The 8,600-nt window shown below is 37.4% G+C and overlaps 1 long non-coding RNA gene across 1 annotated transcript; it reads left to right on the top strand.

Annotated features, from left to right (window-relative positions):
- Positions 1-2,841: 2,841 nt before the first annotated feature.
- Positions 2,842-6,701, top strand: LOC135760599 (uncharacterized). The gene is made up of 3 exons (XR_010537444.2): positions 2,842-2,978; positions 6,041-6,122; positions 6,201-6,701. It is a non-coding gene; the product is annotated as an uncharacterized lncRNA (long non-coding RNA).
- Positions 6,702-8,600: the final 1,899 nt, after the last annotated feature.

The raw sequence follows: 8,600 nt of genomic DNA, 5'->3' as shown, positions 1-8,600 counted from the left end.
ATTGGCCATCAGCGCGGACGAGCCATCTAGCCTTTATATACATATCTATGCTTATATATACCTAGGGTACCACCCGACCAACAGAAAAGGTTTTTACCTAAATTCTGACCTGATTTGATCTACTTAAAATTTCCTTTTAAAAGTATCTTATAAAATGAAGGCAGCTAATTACAGTGTTTATGTTTGGTGTATAACTTAAATGTTTTAAATATCATTGTTTTTTTGAGCAGAGGCTGTGGTTCTAATTGACTAAACACGGTGCAGTATTAACAAATAATCCAATAGAGGGCGCTACCCTCCTGGTGGTGCTGTTGTTGTTGTCTGGATGAGTGAGAAATAACCGCGAAAGTTACTACTGATACGTTAAAGCAGAATGTTGCGTATTTAATTAACAGTTACAAAATGGTGAAATGGACAGAAAAATACTTCATCAGGATTAGACAGAAGGCGGTATGTTTGATTTACCAAGACAGTAAATGTTTAATTACTAAAACATTCTTTGACCCAATTTGTTTTCGATTATATGGTGACAGATGCGATGTACGTTAACTAGCAGCACTAACGGTTACAGATGATTTGCTCATACGAAAATTAACCATGATTCAACTATAGTAAGCATCAGGGGCAGTGGCGGCTCCAGAGATTTTCTGATGCAGGTGCTATGGGGATGCTCAACACTTAAGAGAAGGTGCTTGGAATTTTGGGGGCGTTTCATTATGGAGGTTGCATTGGACCACCCTTGGTATATATATATAGACCCTTTTACAGCCCCCGTGACCAAATAGCCTGCTCGTGCATTTTGGCAACAGAAGTGGTGTTATTCCCCATTGGTTCTAACGTGTTAGCAACTCAGAAAGTTTATTAAAACGGTTTCCCAGAATCAAAATGTCTGGTTGTTGCGTTTGGTTGCACTAACATAGTATACTACTCTACGTATATATGCTAACGTCTTCTATCCACTCCACTATAGTACACGGATCTGGTGGCTGTGTTGAAAATGTTGAAAGTCAACTTTTTTTTAAATAACTTTCTCTGTCTGTGTTGCTTCAATGCTGATTCTCGCCATACTTCCGTTGCCCAATTTGCGCTTGCATTCGTTGACATGTCGTAATTGTGTACAAACAGTAAAAGAGTCTATATACACGCGTAACATACACGCGTAAGGGGGATTTATAGTCGTGCGTAGGTCCTACGGCGTAGCAGCTACGGCGTAGGTTCCGCGTCGGTTTTCATTTATACTTGTGCGTCGCCGTCCGCGTCGACGTGCAAACACACGCGAAACCGCGGGTTGGCAGTAATCACGCGTGTGTTACCACAGTAGCAGCAGAAGTCGTCAGAGAAGAAGAAGCTAAGCAAGTTAACCCACAAACGAAGAAGAAATAGCAACTTGTTGTGTATAATTTGAGAAGACCAGCAATGATGGAAGTAAATAAACAGCGACTTATGTTGCAGTTTGAGTTAAATCACTCCTCAACTTGGCTCATCTTTGTTTTCACCGTCTCAACCGGAAATACCTATGACGCAGTTTTTTTACCTGACGGGAGGGGTTCTGGTGGACCAATCACAGAGCTTGCGGTCCGCGTAGAGCCGACGCGCTGTTAGGAATTTTGTGAGGTGCGCGTCAGGCTACGCAGAGCTACGCACAGGCTACGGATAGCCTACGCCGTAGCTACGGCGTAGCACCTACGCACGACTATAAATCGCCCTTTACATACACGCCCGCATTAACTGACCTATACTCCTTTCGCGACTATGTAAAAGTATTCAACACAAGGGCTATAGATACAATATACATAAGACTGCCAATGTAAACATCTGAAAATAATATTTCACAATTCTGTCACAGTCAAGCCCTGAATACAACGGAGCAACAAACAACACAATCCAACAGAAACTGTGCACGCTTTTGCTCGGATCACGAAATCGCACAGCCAGTTACCAACACTAATCTAATGATAAATCAGCAGTATTCCTATGGTTGGAGCATTATAGATGTAACTATGAAGAGCCAAGATTTCTGCTGCTTTAACCACCAAATTAATTCAATTTGTAATAGCCAACAGCTGGGGAAAATCAAGCACTTACCATAGACGTCTTCACAACTTTTGATTGAGTGCGAAGGCATCAATGATGTTGTCGCAATTAAGGGTCTTTGCTAAATTTCCAAATTTGCTATCAAAAACAAACTGCTGTGCGTTAAGGTCAAAGGTTCACCAGGCGCTGCGCCCATTGGCCAAAGAAGATCACCTGTTTGGGCCTTGTTATTTTACACTAAAATTTATATTTTTAAATTATTATTTAATTCCTTTTTTAACAACATGAAAAAGACTATTCAAACATGACATTAAAATATAAACATATAAAATATTACAGACATTTCTTGGGGGTGCTGGGCGGGTGCTATGGATATTATAGGGGGAGCTACAGCACCACCTAGCTCCTCCCTGGCGCCGCCTCTGATCAGGGGTTAAATTGGGATTTGCTTTGGGGGGGGGGGGCTATGCGGATATTAGGTCATTAGCTAGTAAATAAAATTACTAAAGTTATTGGCTATTTATTTTGCATGTTGCTAAAGTGATTGGCGAACAGACAGGAGTAACGTAACTTATGACAAGCGAGAGCTTTACAACAAGAGCACGCTCCTCCGTATGTTTACACATCACTTTTGCAAAACTTTGCTGTTATACGCCTGTCGGTTAGCATAAAATTCAACTCATCTAGCTTAACAGCAAGACTAAAGTTTTTAATAAACTTTTAATAAAAAAAAAATCTTTAACAATCCTGGTTCCTCTTCATTGACCTCTAATGTCTTTCACTGGTGCAGATCTGCTGGCAGTTCCAAGCATCCCTTTGTAGTTATGGAAAACTTGGGTCTGAGTGTGTTTGTATGGCAGAAGATCTTGTTGGATATTTACGTCTCATCTTTCTCCTATCAGATGGAGCTCACCATGGTGGTGGTGCAAGAGATCTGTCACCAGGTAAAACACAAACATCCATTGTACAAACATGATCATGAAGTCTGCTGGGCAGTTCTACGTTACTTTAAAACAGGGGTGTCAAACTCATTTTAAGCTGAGGGCCCGATGGTAAACAACGTCACCATGTGAGGGCCGGATAATTTCTTTAAACCTTAGTGTGCTAATAATTTAAAGGCCAGATTCAACTCCTCTTTTATCATCACTATCTCTATCACTCTCTGACTCCTGAAGTCTTTCTTATTTGTGCTCAGAAATTACAGGATAAAAGCTGCAATCACACATGTTTTTGAAGTGTTAGATATCCCAGGATTATGAATCTACTAGTACTATCTACTAGAATACATAAAAACTCATATATAAAGTATCTACTGGGATGGTGATAGTAAAGATGTGTTTTAGACAATCGTGTTGTACAGCACATAAAGGATGAAAAAAAAAAGAAAAGTAAGACAGGAGCATTTTAATACAATCATCTCACATGTGTGGTGGATGTAAAATTGTCCTGGGTGAAATGTTTTGATTCTTGTGATTAAAGGCCTGCGCGATGACACTTGATGTGTTACTAGCAGAGGGTCCCTCTTTCAACAGATTCCTGTTGTATCTCTCACTGTGGCTCTTGTATAAGTGTGCTCATCTAAATCACAGATGGTTTCATTCGACTGTTTGAGAGCCTTTGCGGTGCTGTAATGTTGAAAAGATGAAAGACTGTTGTCTCCTAGAGGTTTGTGTGCTGTGACAGAGATTCAGCTCTCCAGCTCATCTGCCTGACATTTCAGAACCTGGGCAAAAATATCCAGCCCCAAAAAAATGCTATTCAGAATTGCAAATGAACTTTTTCTACCTACAGCCCGGTTTTATCACGCTGTCATATGCATGCCGTGGCAGGAGTCCAAAGCCATAACAATCTTCAACCTTTAGCTACACACAATTTGAGAAAATGTTTCACATGTGCATGCTTGTTAATAAATTAGAGAAGAAGTTTGTCAAATGTTTTTCAGTTTTCTAATGAAAATGATTGACACCCTATTTATCTGATATGCGATAAATAGAAGCCGTTCTATTTCATCTGAATGTTTTGTCAAACTGACTAATAGGAGTACAGTTGGATTGTTGGTCACTTAGGCCCTGTTTACTTCTGGCATTAAGATGCATTTTGGTCGATCGGAGAACAAGTGGACAACGCTAAATACAGGTGTAAATGGGATTTTGAGCTCGTAACAAAAAAACAATTTTTACAAATCTGTATAATGAACACGAATGAAGTTATTCTGAGGAATGTTTCTATACAATCCGATCATGAGCCTCATTTACTTCCATAGTAGGAAAAATTATACTGTGGAAGTGAGTGAAAGGGGTTCATAAATGTTTGGATACAAACTTGTTTTATAGACCTGTGAAGTACTTGAAATGAAATAATGACAAAAATGTGCTCTTAAATGAGTAGATTACCAGTAGGATGGAGCATATTACCTTGTATTTAGCATATTAACTATAGTATTTTATTATATAAAAATATTTTTAATTCAGTAATGCAGCTCAAACATAAGCAAGTAAAAAGTCAATGAATTCTGATTGGCACTTGGAAAAGTTTATTTTTAACAAAGCAAATACAAATATTTTAAAAATGCACAAAAAATAAAACTTACTTAGGAACTATTAGGAACTATTTACAATGCAAAGAAATTACTTATTTAAAATACATGTCCATTAAAAACTTCATGGTTTTTCATGATCATGAGCTGATGTCTCCTACTGGAGCTCAGGGGGAACCTTGTCTTGGTTGCACCTAATCGACCTACGTCTCAGCTCACGCATGAAAGCTTGAAAGTGTTTCTGTCAAAAATAAACAGAATTACTCGCATTAAAAGCAGAAACAAATACAAGTAGGAACTACAAAGTAACAAAACATGAATTTTATTTATAGTTTATTATTTAATTAAGAATCTGGTCAGAGATTCAGTTTACCTTTTTGTCTTTTGTTGGTCGGAGTTTGGTAACCAGTGGCATTTTACGTATCTTCAGGTCTTGGATCATAGCTTGATCCCTGGCTCGTGTTGGTTTATCACCAGCATAATGCCCTGGGACCGACCTGTATACCTGCTCCACACATTGTGACTCTCTGTTGGCACGACTCTGAAAGTAACATAAGTTACATACAGTGATCTACATTTCTATATTTCTAGTAACTGTATTTGTTGCTCTTAGAAACTCACCCGCTGTAAGCAGATGTTGAGCGGTTTTTGACGTCGTGCAGAGGTCCACAACTTTGTGACTAGAGGTCACTTGATGGGGATTTCTTGATGGTTTTCAATAGCGTTTCAATAGAATTGATCGCTACCTCAAACACGTCACTATCAACACGTTGTCCTTCCATTATTTGTCCGATTTCTGAAAAGTTGAACTGAAATTACAGAGCACCAAACTATCTGCAAGTGTTTACTGAAAAACAGCAGCTGCCTGTAAGGTGATGATGTCACAGAATGTTTGCATGTGACTTTAAATGAAAACAAAACACTTAAAGAGATAAAACCGATTTTATTTAAAATGACACATGAAATGTTATGTTGTTTATATCACAAAAAATCCCACATATATGTGTGTGTGTGTGTGTGTGTGTGTGTGTATACTTTATGTATATATGCAGATTCTCAGTGAAAGTATTTGATGAATGTATATTAGGCTACATGCAGAGAGCATTTAGTTAATATCATTTTCTCATTTTTGACAATGGTGCCGTTTAGCAAAATGTACAAAAAACAAAAGTAATGACTGTATTTGACACATGAAGATAAACTACCCTAACAGCGTCAATAAATGACAACCTCAATATCACAAAAAAATGAAACTGACACCATGTTATATGTGTCACATTAATGGAATTGATGATCGCTATTCAAAAAACAATCACAGAAATGCATGCATAACCTTTTACAGTTTGAATACAGTATGAAAACCATCATCTTATGAATTAAGTGTTTTATAAGATTATATAAAACACAAGTTTTATTAAAATTATTAACTTTTATTTAAATTCTGTTTTTTTTGTCTGTTTTTGCCTAAAGTGAGACCTGTACATTTCTGCACTTGTGACCCTGCAAACATCAGAATCAGCTGACAGAGCAATCATTTTGGTTTGCATAAATGGTATGAACTTTGGTTTTACATTTTTATTTCCCTTTGTGTTACAAAATAACCACATATTGCTCTATTTTTTCATTTTAGGTCGGTATGATTTGCACTTGCCAAACTTGCTGTGCAGATTATGCCTGGCACGTTGGACACCTGACATGAGTGACTTAATAAGAAGTGGGTATTGGTGAGGGTCTGTGAATGCTGACACGTCGTTTTCAGTGGATGTCTTCAGCACATTTGAAGAAATGTTTATCAAGACAAGGTTTTTTGCATGTACAGATTTCTTCAGTCAAAAGTGTTCTTTTAAGGGTCGTTCACATTATAACGATAACTATATTAGCGTCCACATTAACAATAACTTTATGCTAATTTGCTCACGCGCGGGGCACTCGTGCAAATACTTGCCTTTAATGACATTAACTTTTATTGGATATTTCTTGTTATAAAAACTTTTGCAGTACATGTCACTGAATATGTAAATATGCTCTTCTTGTTGCATTTACACAGCTGGTAATGTTAACCAGCAGATTCTCAACACGCTGCGTTTCGCCTAAGTCTAAACAGTGAATCTAGTTTGTGTAATCTAAAAAGTTAATAGGGACTTTAAGCAACAGCTGGGAATGGAACGGCTACGGCGACCGGAAGTAAGCTGTCAGACCACCGTAGTCAAGAACGTAAAAATCACTAAGCAAACGTAAACAGGACAGCGCAACGCGGTATTAATTCATTTATTAAGATGCAAAAATATGTCATTTAAAAAAGCAAGAGAAGAAGGATTGCTGGCATTAAATGACAATATTTTGTCAGAAGAAAAGTTTTTACAATTATATGATGTAAATAAGTCTAAAAACCTAGATTTAAGCAATACTGAAAATGTTGAATACTTAAAAATCTTTAAAATTAGCTTAAATTTAAAACATTCGAACACATATTATATAAAATACTGGTAAAATCATAAACTGATGCAATTACAATGTCATATGCCATAAAACATAATATTTATGTACATAATCTCTCACGTTGTAGCGACTACGGCAAATCAGCTGTTCTCCCGTAGTAGACCGTTACAGTAGAACGTCGCAAAGTAGCAGTTAAATTCGCGCATGCGCAATACAACGCCAGAATGCCGTTGCCGTTCCACCAGAGGCTGTTGCTTAAAGTCCCTAATACCTCTTGGCGTAGTACAAGCACATAAGCATTACGTAGTACAGAAACTGCATCAGCGCTGGATACCTGAGGTAATTTTATGTAATATAGACATTGAGCTTTTCCACTGTCATTTAAAGTGCGCATGCACTTGAATGTCAAATAGATTTGATTGGCTGTCAATGGTTTATCGCTCATCAGGTGGGGAACAAATCGCTCAGAAAGTGATCCCAACGATATCATATCTTTATCGTTAAAGTTATGGTGTGAACTCCGCTTTTGTCTTCAATATAAAACAATTTTCAAAACTATATTTTTTATTGTTATCGTTATTGTTATAATTTGTATTATGTAGTTTAAAGGAAAATATTACAGAAAATATTACAGAAGAAATAATGTCTGACACTGAACACAATCTTTTCATTATTCAATTAGGTCAGAAGAACCATATTTGAATGGCACCTTCATTGCCAATGATGCTGATGTACACCTTTGTCAATGAGATCAGGAGTAAAATGAAAAGTGTTAGTAAAACAAAGTCTTGGATTAAGCTGAACCTTGTCTTGGAAACTGCCCCATAGTGTTTGCACCTTTTGATTTAAATCCATTATTTGAAATGTATAATTGTTGCTTTATTAAATACTTAATGTATCCCAGCTATTGTGAGCTGTTATAATACATAAGGAATAATTGACGACGGGCCGTTACACCGCAGGTGTGCATTATTTTCAAATAATTTAAAGGACCGGAGTTAATTATTTCCGCTTATACGACTGTTACCACAGGCATTGCTATGATCGTTATTTTAAGACATTTGACAGGTTAGGTGTGCGGTTTACAAAAAAATAATCATTTGGATATGGGTATGTGTGGTGGCACCCAAAGTGGCTAGTTTAATAGCTCGGCCATTCTTTATGTAATAACAATTTGTCACCATGACTTTCAACTAGTTTATGTAGCTGGAGTAGAGAAAGCGGAAGAAACATTTTTTATGCTCTCTGAAAAACCTATTATTATTAGTAAACTTTTATTATCTACAGTCATTTCAAAGATGCCCGTTGGTGTGATGTAATTTGTCTCATCCTAATGGATGAAGTAACTAGTTAAAAAATCACAACGTTTAGTTTTTTTGTCATGCAGACTCCTGGCAGAGGGACCTGTGAAGCCAGTCAGTGGTCTGCTGGAATGTCCCTTTAAGATTGCAAGGACAAACTTTTATTTTTTTTATGGCAGACTTTCAGAAAGGCTGAGTCTCAGAGACTGGAAGATTTGAGCAGTGAACTGGGGTGTCCTGAGAACATTGTGAATCAGTGGGTACAAGATGTCAACCAATGCGCTACTGAT

Source organism: Paramisgurnus dabryanus, chromosome 1 (assembly GCF_030506205.2).
Source record: "Paramisgurnus dabryanus chromosome 1, PD_genome_1.1, whole genome shotgun sequence".
Lineage (NCBI taxonomy): Eukaryota > Metazoa > Chordata > Actinopteri > Cypriniformes > Cobitidae > Paramisgurnus > Paramisgurnus dabryanus.
The sequence above is the reverse complement of the archived record's forward strand: the minus strand, read 5'-3'. Positions and strand labels throughout refer to the sequence as shown.